The sequence below is a fragment of the Tachypleus tridentatus genome, chromosome 10 (assembly GCF_004210375.1).
Source record: "Tachypleus tridentatus isolate NWPU-2018 chromosome 10, ASM421037v1, whole genome shotgun sequence".
Taxonomy (NCBI): domain Eukaryota; kingdom Metazoa; phylum Arthropoda; class Merostomata; order Xiphosura; family Limulidae; genus Tachypleus; species Tachypleus tridentatus.
Window position 1 is genome coordinate 56,719,636 of NC_134834.1, and position 15,281 is coordinate 56,734,916.

Consider the following 15,281-nt stretch of genomic DNA (forward strand, 5'->3'; position numbering starts at 1 on the left):
GTATAAAATTATATTTCCCTGTAGTGTAATTCAATCTTCTTATCAAATGTGTTTGGAAAGAACAATTTCTTTACTTAGGAGCGAAATTAATCTTTACAGAGATATGCCTTTACCCATTCTAAAGATACAACTTTCTTCGATGACACTGTAAAATACCCTTCCGAGTTATAGCCCTTCCTAACATCAACAGTAGTAAAGAACTTTCGGAATATCGGTCTGATTTTCAGCAAACGTGAACGTAAATGTTTTGATCTATAATCCATTTTTGTCAACCTATCTACTTTTAAATAACAGAGACAGACATTTTTCTTATTAGTTACAGAAAGGTCATTTTAATTAAAGTAATATTTTGACTTATATCGCAAAAGTGTTTTGTTCTTTTTTTTTCTTTCAGTTTAATCTCGAAGGCCCAACATGAACAGGTGATTATGGCACTCGTCTCTTAATTTGAGGGTCGCGGGTTTCAAATCCCCGTCATACCAAATATGTTCACCTTTTCAACCGTGGGGACGTTATAAAGTGACGGTCAATCCCACTACTTCTTGGTTAAAGAGTAGCCCAAGAGATGGTGGTGGGTGGTGACGACTAGCTGCCTTCCCTCTAGTCTTAAACTGCTAAATTAAGCAGATAGCCTTCGTGTAGCTTTGCGCGAAATTCAAAACAAACAAAAGAAGCAGATAACAGTGTATCTTCTCCTCGCTTATCAAGAGATATAGTGTTATGCCAATTGACAGATTTCAATTGGCCATAAAACTTCTGATATGCTACATGTCGTTAAAATGACTGGAAGAATGTCAAGATTGTAAATGTGACGTGTAAAAGTTTTGATTTTTGTAACATTTGAGAAGCGTATCCTTTTGTGTGTGAAAATCGCAACTAGATGTTTATTCGTAAATACCACATTAACTCTATCCGTCCTGAATTTAATTCGTTGTCAATATGTTATTTAAAATGTCTTAAAAGATTACTTTAATATACATATGTATGAAAAAAAACTTATTCATTCCTTTAAGTTTTGAAAAATACTAAAAATAAAATCTGTAATTCAAATCAATATACATAGATACCACGAACAAATGGTTAGTTATGTGTCTTTTTGTGCTCTATAGCTCTCCTGGGATTTATAGAACATTTGTTCAAATGTTTGGTCCTGGTGGTGTAAATGTAACTAACATAAGTAACCACCAGTATTCTTATTATAACTTTCTAATGTGTTATTGCTGAAACTGTAAAACCCGCGTATAGTTTCTACGTTCACAAAAAGGATTTAACCACGTTATAAGTGATATAGTAAATAAATATTCACGTGAGAGATCAATACGAGATACGTATGTGTACGTGTTAGTAGCATTGTCTTAATCTCCAATTCCCTTGTTTAGTATAACGCATTATACACACATTTCACTCTAACTATGTATCTTACTTGTATATAATTAAAGCTCATCAATGTAATTATTCTGTGATAGTTACCTGAAATTTCATTGTTTATCAGATGATTCGTACAAGTCGTGAAGACGGTAACTCCGTTCAATATTGTTCTCGAAAAGTTCAATCAAGCTTGTCGAAGATAAATTTGTGCATATTTTGCAAACAAGTACAACCCAGAAATTGGTTTTGATATTTTATAATTGCAAGGCTTATTTACAGCATTTGAAAAAAAAAGGACAATTCGCCACACGAGTTTCGAAAAGAAAGACGAATTCTGGGAAAACCGGGAAATATTGCAATATATAAAAAGTTCCAGACGACTAATTGTTGACCAATATATAAAAACTAATACAGACAAACTTATATCTAGTAGTACCGTTAACTGTGTAATTGTAAACCATAAGATACAATTCACTCTTTCTGTTTTAACAGCGACCAAGAGACGCTTACAGATAAACGAATGTTTAGTGATACTTCACTTTAGTCAGTATGTACAAGAACACTGCCAAGGCAACTCACCGTTCAAGTTTTAACACCCCTGTCAAAAAAAAAAATTCTGACACACGTACAGCTTGTGAAATTGTTAGTGGTGAGACAATAAACCAGATAATAATATAATAATATAAATAATATAATAATATAAACCAGACGACTAATTGTTGACCAATCTATAAAAACTTATACAGACAAACTTATATCTAGTAGTACCGTTAACTGTGTAATTGTAAACCATAAGATACAATTCACTCTTTCTGTTTTAACAGCGACCAAGAGACGCTTACAGATAAACGAATGTTTAGTGATACTTCACTTTAGTCACTATGTACAAGAACACTGCCAAGGCAACTCACCGTTCAAGTTTTAACACCCCTGTCAAAAAAAAAAAATTCTGACACACGTACAGCTTGTGAAATTGTTAGTGGTGAGACTATAAACCAGAGAAATTCCAAGACAACTGACTGTTCAAGTTTCAGCAGTAACCAGTCTTACAGCAGAAGTCCTGTACTTGTGAGGAAATACTATCCCTGGAGGAACTTGTGCACACATACAATTCGATAAATAATCTGCTGACATGAAGAGTTTTCTGGTTTATTGTCAGGCTACTAAGAATATCATTAGATATTCATGTGTCTCCATATTTTCCTTAGAGGAGACCTAAAAGAGTTAGTTCTGTTGGCAGTGTTCTGATATACAGTCACACAACAAACACTAACACTATATACACGTTCATCTCTAAACCTTTTTTGAGTGACTGTTACAATACATCAAGTGAGTTGTCTCTTATGGTGTTATGACTTAGGGTCACACCGTTATTGGTGCCACAAGATATGTTTGACTGCACATGTTTTGGAAATGCATTTCAACTTAAATACAGCATGGATAGAGTTACTGCAATATTTACGAATAACTATCTAGTTGCGATTTTGACATAGAAAATTATACTTCTCCAAATTTACAAAACATTTAAATTTTACACGACTCATTTACAATCATGACATTCTTCCAGTCATTTTAACGACAATTTGTATACCACGGTTTTTTGGAAATATGGTAATTACTATTACTCTTGATAAGCTAGGAGAAGAAACACTGTTATGTATTTCGATATTAATCTGGAAAAAATTCTGAAAACAAAACACTTTTGGGATGTAAGTTATAACATTCCTTCATTAAATGACTTTTCTCTAATTGATAAGTAAGGAGTGTCTTCATGTTGTTTAAAAATATGTTAGAATCACAGAAAATGAGTTAAAGATCAAAACACTTACTTTCACGTTAACTGAAAAACAGACCGATTTTTCTCAAAGTTCTTTACTATTCTTGATGTAAGAAAGGCTATCCTACGGAAGGAAAACTTTTCAGTAATATCGAATATCTCTATATTGGGGAAAGACATATATTTGGAAAAGATTAACTTCGCTCCTAACTGAAGAAAATATTCGTTCCCAAGAAGCATTTTAACACGATTGAATTGAGCTTTAACTAATTTTTCTTTCGTAAGCCGCCATAGCTCAGCGGTCGTGAGTTCAAACCTCACTGGTGGCTTCACGTTCTATAAAGTATATTAAGCAAATCCTTTTAAATAAAGGATATGATTGTGTTATTTTTCATACAGACTCATTTTCATTTTTTGTCGTCAAAGAAAACTCTTTCTAATTATCACAAATCACGGTGTTAGTGAATAATACGGTTAAATGTCTCTTCTCTGTTATTCAATATTCTTAGATTACAGCAAAAATGGCTGTATTCTTTTAAAATCTAGGCAATTTCACAAAACGCACCATGTCACCATAATTTTACAACTTATAAAATTATTAACTTTCTGTTTCAACTTGTATTATTATCGCGTATCGTTTTTTTTTATGTACAGAGTTTCTAATCTGTAGCACACGACGCTCGCAACTGGACCACAATATGTTTTGTTTTTTCACCACTGCATGATCGTGTTCAGCCATGTTACATAAACGTTACACAAACGTCCACGCTATCTCTTACAACAAACATCATTATGCTTTTGTTTGAAAGACACTACCAAGCTTAGTTTCGAGCATCAGATTGGCATTCTGAGTGATGACTATTGGTAAGTATCGAATTACAGCCATAACTGCTTCATTTAGATTTATTACGTATTGTAGGTAGATTAGCCATACGTGAAGCAGACTATAACGAGTAGCAAAAACCGTGTATGCAGAAGTTGACGATTCTAGGCGAAAGACATTTTGTACCTATATACTTAATAAGAAAATATTTAGTTTCACAACAATTATGAAGCAGTGCCAAATATACAGAGTTTATCATCGTCACAGTGCATACCCCCCAACTCCTTGTGGTACAGCGCTATATCTCTTGTCGGAGAAAGCTGGAAACCGACTTTCTTTATACGTGATAGGCAGAGCCTAGATAGCCCTTTGTGTAGCTTTGATTTTACCACAAACAAACATCCGTTACAATAGAAGAGGGTCGTAGAACTATTTCGACGCAAACTATATCAGGGTTGAAGGCGGAGAGTTATATTAATATAATCAACTCATAATTGTCAATTAACACGTTTTCTACCTTGCAGAATTTACAGAGTGTCGCTCTAAGAGAAAATCTGGCGAGTTGCACATAAACTGTGACTGGCCTTACTGTTGTCAATGGGTTTAGGAAAATGAATGAAAAATATGAGAAATATCAAAATACTTAATAAAATACAATTTATGACACGTCTCACATTTGTCTAAAATGTACACGCATGTCAATATAACTTCAACAAATACATATGGCCATCTATATGTACAGCCTTTTAATTTCCAAAGTGTAACTGCGACCATGAATAATACACAGAAAGGACCGGGAGTTTAAAGTAGAAATTCAATTGCAAAAATTAACAACTAGTGTGAGACATAGTGTTCACATTTTTTCCTCCAGTTTCAAATCCCTATTCTGAGTTTTCTAAATATTACATATTTTAGAAAAGAAGGTCATTTTCGCAAAACCTTTGCTTAATTCATATTCGAAAAGACGTCAGGGCATGACTAAAGACAAATCACAACTTACCTCCATAACATATTTTAAAGTGTACCTTTCTTTAACTAATGTTAACACTGACGTACCAACAGATGTTGCTTCCTTTAATGATGAAGTAATTGATTATCTTTGGAGACACAAGCATGAGTACTTGTATTTCAAATGTTAAAACATTATCGTTATTTCTTCTTTCACCATTGCCCACGATCATCTGAAATTACACGATATGTTTAAGAATTTCATTTTGTCTCTGTAGTATTACGATACGGATATTATTGTTGACATTTCAGAAGGATTAAGTGATTCATCTGTGAAAGATATCTTGTTGAATTTACATCACAAGAACGACGGTTACTTACGGGACAATGAGAAGTTATGTTGGAAAAGTATGGAGTTTACTTTCAATTTTATGAAATCGATAATTTCAACTCCACGTTATTGAACAGTAAAATAAGTTATTCTGTCCTTTTCAGAACACTGTGTCAGTGACAACTCCTCAGAACATCTGTAGAGATTTAAAAGACGCAGACCGTCAATATCATGGAAGAAAAGTATTCTTTTCACACCAAATGACACATCTTTCAAGACTTTACTATTCTACTGTATGGATATTGAATTTTTTTTCATCTAACTCCTCATCTTGGCCTATAGAATAAAAGGAGGCCACTTTCTGGGCCTCAGAGGGAAGATCATCCAAAGTGTGTTAAAATTGATTAATATAATGGGAGCTCTGTTTTATTAATCTCTTATTAGAATTCCAGATGGATAACTGTTTACATCCTTCTGTATTGTGTTTAGTGTCAGATCTAACAAAAGTGGTAAATCACAGTATCTAATCAACGTTTTAACTTATTAGGTTTTCTCTCTTATTCCTATGTGATGTGGTTTCATGGTAAATTTCATACCATGTATCCTAGACTAATTCGAATATTGTTAAGATTCAATTTGCCGACGAATTGCTTTAAAAATGTCGTTATAATTTACGATATTAGAAATCAAATATTTTAATTCTTGTTTACCTTAGGGTGAAAGTACAAAAATTAAAAAAGTGTCTCAACCACGAAGTCACCATTTCAGTTTATCAGTGTTTAATCTTGTGCAAATTAATAATTTATCAGAGGAGAGAACTGCATTTTACCAGTTTAAATTCTCAATACATTATACCATTGAAAATTGTCAGTAACACATCTCAGTTAAATGTTTCAGCAAGACAAATGCTTCCAGCACGTAAACAACATTTTTCAAAAGCTTATGAAGATGCAACGGGACAACCCATTTGGTTAATTACTGGTATTTTCTTTAAAAAACTTATATTCAAATGAATGTACTGGAGATACAGATTATCGGCCGTTTGAATCGGTACGTTTCTACATTCATCAGTTGGAATTTGTGACATCCTACACTCATCACGTTTCCTTGAAAAGTAGCATTATCGACTGTTTATGACTGAGAGAGAACTTTGCCACCGTTCATATAAAGAGAAAACAGATATACTGGAAATTGTTCTGAAAATTATTTGTAGTAATCTCGCCTTTTTCGTATTTTCTAGAGTTAATTAACGATTTACACTTCCCTCTCTACTTCATATAAACAATTAATATAATTTTGGTATAATGACGTAGATGTTATGTCTGAATGAATATGTAAATAAAGACGTTTATGTAGATATAGTATCTGTCCAAGCTATTTTCGTTCAGCATATCTCTTGATAACAGTGAAAATTATATTATTTCAACTGATATAAGTTAGATTTTATTTATGATATACATCAGAACGAATATAAACGCATAACCGAAAAAGATTATCTTGACATAGTGGTGAACACGTCACTGAAGTTGTTCTGCGTTTCTAGTATTAGTTGGATGACTGTGGAGACATGCTGATTACAAATCAAAAGAGGTGTTTATTTTGTCTCAGACTCAAAGGATCAGTGGAAAATGTGAATATCACAAAAGACACCCAGTAACTCGAGTGTTTTTATGAAGTGAACTCTTAATCATAAGGGATATATAGTAAACCACAATTATAAGCATATTGATCAGTTATGTGCTTTACAAAACCAGTGCTATACGACTAAGCTACAGTGGGTTGTCACGTGTGCTTATCAAAAGTAGTAAAATTAAACGCATTTTAAAAAATAATCTTAACAACATTTACTAAAATCATTTTCATAAAATATTCCTGTTTCCATCAAGGATTACTGATTGTAGTAAGGCCAAGCAGAGTTTACGTGCAGCTCATCAGATTTCCTCTTAAAGTGATATTCTGCACACTCTAAAAGGTAGAAAGCGTGTTAATTAAAAAATTACGAGTTCACTACGTTAACATACCCCTCCCTCTCATTCTCATATAGTTTGGGTCGTAACATCTCTATGGCCCTCCTCCAATGTGACGGATGCTTGATTGTAGTTAAGCTCAAAGCTACAGAATGGGTTATCTCTAGTCTCCCAACCACGGGTATCGAAACTCGATTTCTAGCATTGTAAGTTCAAAGACATACCGCTGTTCCACTTGAGGGCTCCATTGTAAGGACCCAAAATCTGATTGGCTGCCGCTTCTGCATACTTTATCTAAAACTAAATATTTTCTAAATAAATATATTACTACAAAATTTCGGTGTCACTTTCGTCTAGAATCGTCATCGTCTGCTGATACGGTTTTTTTCTCTACTTACTACTGTCAGCTTTAAGGATGGCTACTCAAGATGCAGTATGTATGAAATCGTAATCAAGCGGTGGTCGCTGTTATTCGTATTCGACACTGACCAACAGTCATCACATAGACAGCCGATCCGATGCTCAATACTACACTTGGCGACATGTTTTAAACTAAAAGCTTAAAGATGTCTGTTGGGAGAGAAAGCCGAGATGTAACATATTAAACGTTTATGTAACATGGACGAAATAGATAATGCAGTGAGCAATAAAACAAAAGCAAACTCTGATTCTGTCAGCATTGTGTCTGATAGGTCAGAAACTCTATACATAAATAAATGGTACACGACAACAATACAGTCGCAACATTAAGGTAATAATTTGCTTGGAAATCAAATAACTTTAAAATGCGCATTTTATTACAATACAACCATTGTTGCTGTTATCTGGTGGAACGATATTGAAGAGTAAAGAAATCACATCGAACGTTATTATTACTTACTCTCATTACAAATTCAAAGCGTCTTCGACGGCAAATAATTAAAGAAATTGCTTACACATCTTTCTTCCTTTAAACAATACAAACACATCATCCTCTATTTTTGTTTCAAGCCTCCAGTGAGGTTCGAACTCACGACCCCTGGTTTACGAGACCAGTGCTCTACCACTGAGCTATGAAGGCGTATAAAATTATATTTCCCTGTAGTGTAATTCAATCTTCTTATCAAATGTGTTTGGAAAGAACAATTTCTTTACTTAGGAGCGAAATTAATCTTTTACAGAGATATGCCTTTACCCATTCTAAAGATACAACTTTCTTCGATGACACTGTAAAATACCCTTCCGAGTTATAGCCCTTCCTAACATCAACAGTAGTAAAGAACTTTCGGAATATCGGTCTGATTTTCAGCAAACGTGAACGTAAATGTTTTGATCTATAATCCATTTTTTGTCAACCTATCTACTTTTTAAATAACAGAGACAGACATTTTTCTTATTAGTTACAGAAAGGTCATTTTAATTAAAGTAATATTTTGACTTATATCGCAAAAGTGTTTTGTTCTTTTTTTTCTTTCAGTTTAATCTCGAAGGCCCAACATGAACAGGTGATTATGGCACTCGTCTCTTAATTTGAGGGTCGCGGGTTTCAAATCCCCGTCATACCAAATATGTTCACCTTTTCAACCGTGGGGACGTTATAAAGTGACGGTCAATCCCACTACTTCTTGGTTAAAGAGTAGCCCAAGAGATGGTGGTGGGTGGTGACGACTAGCTGCCTTCCCTCTAGTCTTAAACTGCTAAATTAAGCAGATAGCCTTCGTGTAGCTTTGCGCGAAATTCAAAACAAACAAAAGAAGCAGATAACAGTGTATCTTCTCCTCGCTTATCAAGAGATATAGTGTTATGCCAATTGACAGATTTCAATTGGCCATAAAACTTTCTGATATGCTACATGTCGTTAAAATGACTGGAAGAATGTCAAGATTGTAAATGTGACGTGTAAAAGTTTTGATTTTTGTAACATTTGAGAAGCGTATCCTTTTGTGTGTGAAAATCGCAACTAGATGTTTATTCGTAAATACCACATTAACTCTATCCGTCCTGAATTTAATTCGTTGTCAATATGTTATTTAAAATGTCTTAAAAGATTACTTTAATATACATATGTATGAAAAAAAACTTATTCATTCCTTTAAGTTTTGAAAAATACTAAAAATAAAATCTGTAATTCAAATCAATATACATAGATACCACGAACAAATGGTTAGTTATGTGTCTTTTTGTGCTCTATAGCTCTCCTGGGATTTATAGAACATTTGTTCAAATGTTTGGTCCTGGTGGTGTAAATGTAACTAACATAAGTAACCACCAGTATTCTTATTATAACTTTCTAATGTGTTATTGCTGAAACTGTAAAACCCGCGTATAGTTTCTACGTTCACAAAAAAGGATTTAACCACGTTATAAGTGATATAGTAAATAAATATTCACGTGAGAGATCAATACGAGATACGTATGTGTACGTGTTAGTAGCATTGTCTTAATCTCCAATTCCCTTGTTTAGTATAACGCATTATACACACATTTCACTCTAACTATGTATCTTACTTGTATATAATTAAAGCTCATCAATGTAATTATTCTGTGATAGTTACCTGAAATTTCATTGTTTATCAGATGATTCGTACAAGTCGTGAAGACGGTAACTCCGTTCAATATTGTTCTCGAAAAGTTCAATCAAGCTTGTCGAAGATAAATTTGTGCATATTTTGCAAACAAGTACAACCCAGAAATTGGTTTTGATATTTTATAATTGCAAGGCTTATTTACAGCATTTGAAAAAAAAAGGACAATTCGCCACACGAGTTTCGAAAAGAAAGACGAATTCTGGGAAAACCGGGAAATATTGCAATATATAAAAAGTTCCAGACGACTAATTGTTGACCAATATATAAAAACTAATACAGACAAACTTATATCTAGTAGTACCGTTAACTGTGTAATTGTAAACCATAAGATACAATTCACTCTTTCTGTTTTAACAGCGACCAAGAGACGCTTACAGATAAACGAATGTTTAGTGATACTTCACTTTAGTCAGTATGTACAAGAACACTGCCAAGGCAACTCACCGTTCAAGTTTTAACACCCCTGTCAAAAAAAAAAAATTCTGACACACGTACAGCTTGTGAAATTGTTAGTGGTGAGACTATAAACCAGATAATAATATAATAATATAAATAATATAATAATATAAACCAGACGACTAATTGTTGACCAATCTATAAAAACTTATACAGACAAACTTATATCTAGTAGTACCGTTAACTGTGTAATTGTAAACCATAAGATACAATTCACTCTTTCTGTTTTAACAGCGACCAAGAGACGCTTACAGATAAACGAATGTTTAGTGATACTTCACTTTAGTCACTATGTACAAGAACACTGCCAAGGCAACTCACCGTTCAAGTTTTAACACCCCTGTCAAAAAAAAAAAATTCTGACACACGTACAGCTTGTGAAATTGTTAGTGGTGAGACTATAAACCAGAGAAATTCCAAGACAACTGACTGTTCAAGTTTCAGCAGTAACCAGTCTTACAGCAGAAGTCCTGTACTTGTGAGGAAATACTATCCCTGGAGGAACTTGTGCACACATACAATTCGATAAATAATCTGCTGACATGAAGAGTTTTCTGGTTTATTGTCAGGCTACTAAGAATATCATTAGATATTCATGTGTCTCCATATTTTCCTTAGAGGAGACCTAAAAGAGTTAGTTCTGTTGGCAGTGTTCTGATATACAGTCACACAACAAACACTAACACTATATACACGTTCATCTTTTGAGTGACTGTTACAATACATCAAGTGAGTTGTCTCTTATGGTGTTATGACTTAGGGTCACACCGTTATTGGTGCCACAAGATATGTTTGACTGCACATGTTTTGGAAATGCATTTCAACTTAAATACAGCATGGATAGAGTTACTGCAATATTTACGAATAACTATCTAGTTGCGATTTTGACATAGAAAATTATACTTCTCCAAATTTACAAAACATTTAAATTTTACACGACTCATTTACAATCATGACATTCTTCCAGTCATTTTAACGACAATTTGTATACCACGGTTTTTTGGAAATATGGTAATTACTATTACTCTTGATAAGCTAGGAGAAGAAACACTGTTATGTATTTCGATATTAATCTGGAAAAAATTCTGAAAACAAAACACTTTTGGGATGTAAGTTATAACATTCCTTCATTAAATGACTTTTCTCTAATTGATAAGTAAGGAGTGTCTTCATGTTGTTTAAAAATATGTTAGAATCACAGAAAATGAGTTAAAGATCAAACACTTACTTTCACGTTAACTGAAAAACAGACCGATTTTTCTCAAAGTTCTTTACTATTCTTGATGTAAGAAAGGCTATCCTACAAAGGAAAACTTTTCAGTAATATCGAATATCTCTATATTGGGGAAAGACATATATTTGGAAAAGATTAACTTCGCTCCTAACTGAAGAAAATATTCGTTCCCAAGAAGCATTTTAACACGATTGAATTGATCTTTAACTAATTTTTCTTTCGTAAGCCGCCATAGCTCAGCGGTAGAGCGCTGGTCTTGTAAACCAGCGGTCGTGAGTTCAAACCTCACTGGTGGCTTCACGTTCTAGAAAGTATATTAAGCAAATCCTTTAAAATAAAGGATATGATTGTGTTATTTTTCATACAGACTCATTTTCATTTTTTGTCGTCAAAGAAAACTCTTTCTAATTATCACAAATCACGGTGCTAGTGAATAATACGGTTAAATGTCTCTTCTCTGTTATTCAATATTCTTAGATTACAGCAAAAATGGCTGTATTCTTTTAAAATCTAGGCAATTTCACAAAACGCACCATGTCACCATAATTTTACAACTTATAAAATTATTAACTTTCTGTTTCAACTTGTATTATTATCGCGTATCGTTTGTTTTTTTTTATGTTCAGAGTTTCTAATCTGTAGCACACGACGCTCGCAACTGGATCACAATATGTTTTGTTTTTTCACCACTGCATGATCGAGTTCAGCCATGTTACGTAAACGTTACACAAACGTCCACGCTATCTCTTACAACAAACATCATTATGCTTTTGTTTGAAAGACACTACCAAGCTTAGTTTCGAGCATCAGATTGGCATTCTGAGTGATGACTATTGGTAAGTATCGAATTACAGCCATAACTGCTTCATTTAGATTTATTACGTATTGTAGGTAGATTAGCCATACGTAAAGCAGACTATAACGAGTAGCAAAAAACCGTGTATGCAGAAGTTGACGATTCTAGGCGAAAGACATTTTGTACCTATATACTTAATAAGAAAATATTTAGTTTCACAACAATTATGAAGCAGTGCCAAATATACAGAGTTTATCATCGTCACAGTGCATACCCCCCAACTCCTTGTGGTACAGCGCTATATCTCTTGTCGGAGAAAGCTGGAAACCGACTTTCTTTATACGTGATAGGCAGAGCCTAGATAGCCCTTTGTGTAGCTTTGATTTTTACCACAAACAAACATCCGTTACAATAGAAGAGGGTCGTAGAACTATTTCGACGCAAACTATATCAGGGTTGAAGGCGGAGAGTTATATTAATATAATCAACTCATAATTGTCAATTAACACGTTTTCTACCTTGCAGAATTTACAGAGTGTCGCTCTAAGAGAAAATCTGGCGAGTTGCACATAAACTGTGACTGGCCTTACTGTTGTCAATGGGTTTAGGAAAATGAATGAAAAATATGAGAAATATCAAAAATACTTAATAAAATACAATTTATGACACGTCTCACATTTGTCTAAAATGTACACGCATGTCAATATAACTTCAACAAATACATATGGCCATCTATATGTACAGCCTTTTAATTTCCAAAGTGTAACTGCGACCATGAATAATACACAGAAAGGACCGGGAGTTTAAAGTAGAAATTCAATTGCAAAAATTAACAACTAGCGTGAGACATAGTGTTCACATTTTTTTCCTCCAGTTTCAAATCCCTATTCTGAGTTTTCTAAATATTACATATTTTAGAAAAGAAGGTCATTTTCGCAAAACCTTTGCTTAATTCATATTCGAAAAGACGTCAGGGCATGACTAAAGACAAATCACAACTTACCTCCATAACATATTTTAAAGTGTACCTTTCTTTAACTAATGTTAACACTGACGTACCAACAGATGTTGCTTCCTTTAATGATGAAGTAATTGATTATCTTTGGAGACACAAGCATGAGTACTTGTATTTCAAATGTTAAAACATTATCGTTATTTCTTCTTTCACCATTGCCCACGATCATCTGAAATTACACGATATGTTTAAGAATTTCATTTTGTCTCTGTAGTATTACGATACGGATATTATTGTTGACATTTCAGAAGGATTAAGTGATTCATCTGTGAAAGATATCTTGTTGAATTTACATCACAAGAACGACGGTTACTTACGGGACAATGAGAAGTTATGTTGGAAAAGTATGGAGTTTACTTTCAATTTTATGAAATCGATAATTTCAACTCCACGTTATTGAACAGTAAAATAAGTTATTCTGTCCTTTTCAGAACACTGTGTCAGTGACAACTCCTCAGAACATCTGTAGAGATTTAAAAGACGCAGACCGTCAATATCATGGAAGAAAAGTATTCTTTTCACACCAAATGACACATCTTTCAAGACTTTACTATTCTACTGTATGGATATTGAATTTTTTTCATCTAACTCCTCATCTTGGCCTATAGAATAAAAGGAGGCCACTTTCTGGGCCTCAGAGGGAAGATCATCCAAAGTGTGTTAAAATTGATTAATATAATGGGAGCTCTGTTTTATTAATCTCTTATTAGAATTCCAGATGGATAAATGTTTACATCCTTCTGTATTGTGTTTAGTGTCAGATCTAACAAAAAGTGGTAAATCACAGTATCTAATCAACGTTTTAACTTATTAGGTTTTCTCTCTTATTCCTATGTGATGTGGTTTCATGGTAAATTTCATACCATGTATCCTAGACTAATTCGAATATTGTTAAGATTCAATTTGCCGACGAATTGCTTTAAAAATGTCGTTATAATTTACGATATTAGAAATCAAATATTTTAATTCTTGTTTACCTTAGGGTGAAAGTACAAAAATTAAAAAAGTGTCTCAACCACGAAGTCACCATTTCAGTTTATCAGTGTTTAATCTTGTGCAAATTAATAATTTATCAGAGGAGAGAACTGCATTTTACCAGTTTAAATTCTCAATACATTATACCATTGAAAATTGTCAGTAACACATCTCAGTTAAATGTTTCAGCAAGACAAATGCTTCCAGCACGTAAACAACATTTTTCAAAAAGCTTATGAAGATGCAACGGGACAACCCATTTGGTTAATTACTGGTATTTTCTTTAAAAAAACTTATATTCAAATGAATGTACTGGAGATACAGATTATCGGCCGTTTGAATCGGTACGTTTCTACATTCATCAGTTGGAATTTGTGACATCCTACACTCATCACGTTTCCTTGAAAAGTAGCATTATCGACTGTTTATGACTGAGAGAGAACTTTGCCACCGTTCATATAAAGAGAAAACAGATATACTGGAAATTGTTCTGAAAATTATTTGTAGTAATCTCGCCTTTTTCGTATTTTCTAGAGTTAATTAACGATTTACATTTCCCTCTCTACTTCATATAAACAATTAATATAATTATGGTATAATGACGTAGATGTTATGTCTGAATGAATATGTAAATAAAGACGTTTATGTAGATATAGTATCTGTCCAAGCTATTTTCGTTCAGCATATCTTTTGATAACAGTGAAAATTATATTATTTCAACTGATATAAGTTAGATTTTATTTATGATATACATCAGAACGAATATAAACGCATAACCGAAAAAGATTATCTTGACATAGTGGTGAACACGTCACTGAAGTTGTTCTGCGTTTCTAGTATTAGTTGGATGACTGTGGAGACATTCTGATTACAAATCAAAAGAGGTGTTTATTTTGTCTCAGACTCAAAGGATCAGTGGAAAATGTGAATATCACAAAAGACACCCAGTAACTCGAGTGTTTTTATGAAGTGAACTCTTAATCATAAGGGATATATAGTAAACCACAATTATAAGCATATTGAT

General features: G+C 33.4%; 2 non-coding genes across 2 annotated transcripts; one reads left to right on the forward strand and one right to left on the reverse strand.

The window, feature by feature from the left end:
* Positions 1–8,202: 8,202 nt before the first annotated feature.
* TRNAT-CGU (transfer RNA threonine (anticodon CGU)) lies at positions 8,203–8,274 on the reverse strand. Its single transcript has one exon. It is a non-coding gene; the product is annotated as a tRNA-Thr (tRNA).
* A 3,422-nt stretch (positions 8,275–11,696) lies between these two features.
* TRNAT-UGU (transfer RNA threonine (anticodon UGU)) lies at positions 11,697–11,768 on the forward strand. Its single transcript has one exon. It is a non-coding gene; the product is annotated as a tRNA-Thr (tRNA).
* The last annotated feature ends 3,513 nt before the right edge of the window (positions 11,769–15,281 follow it).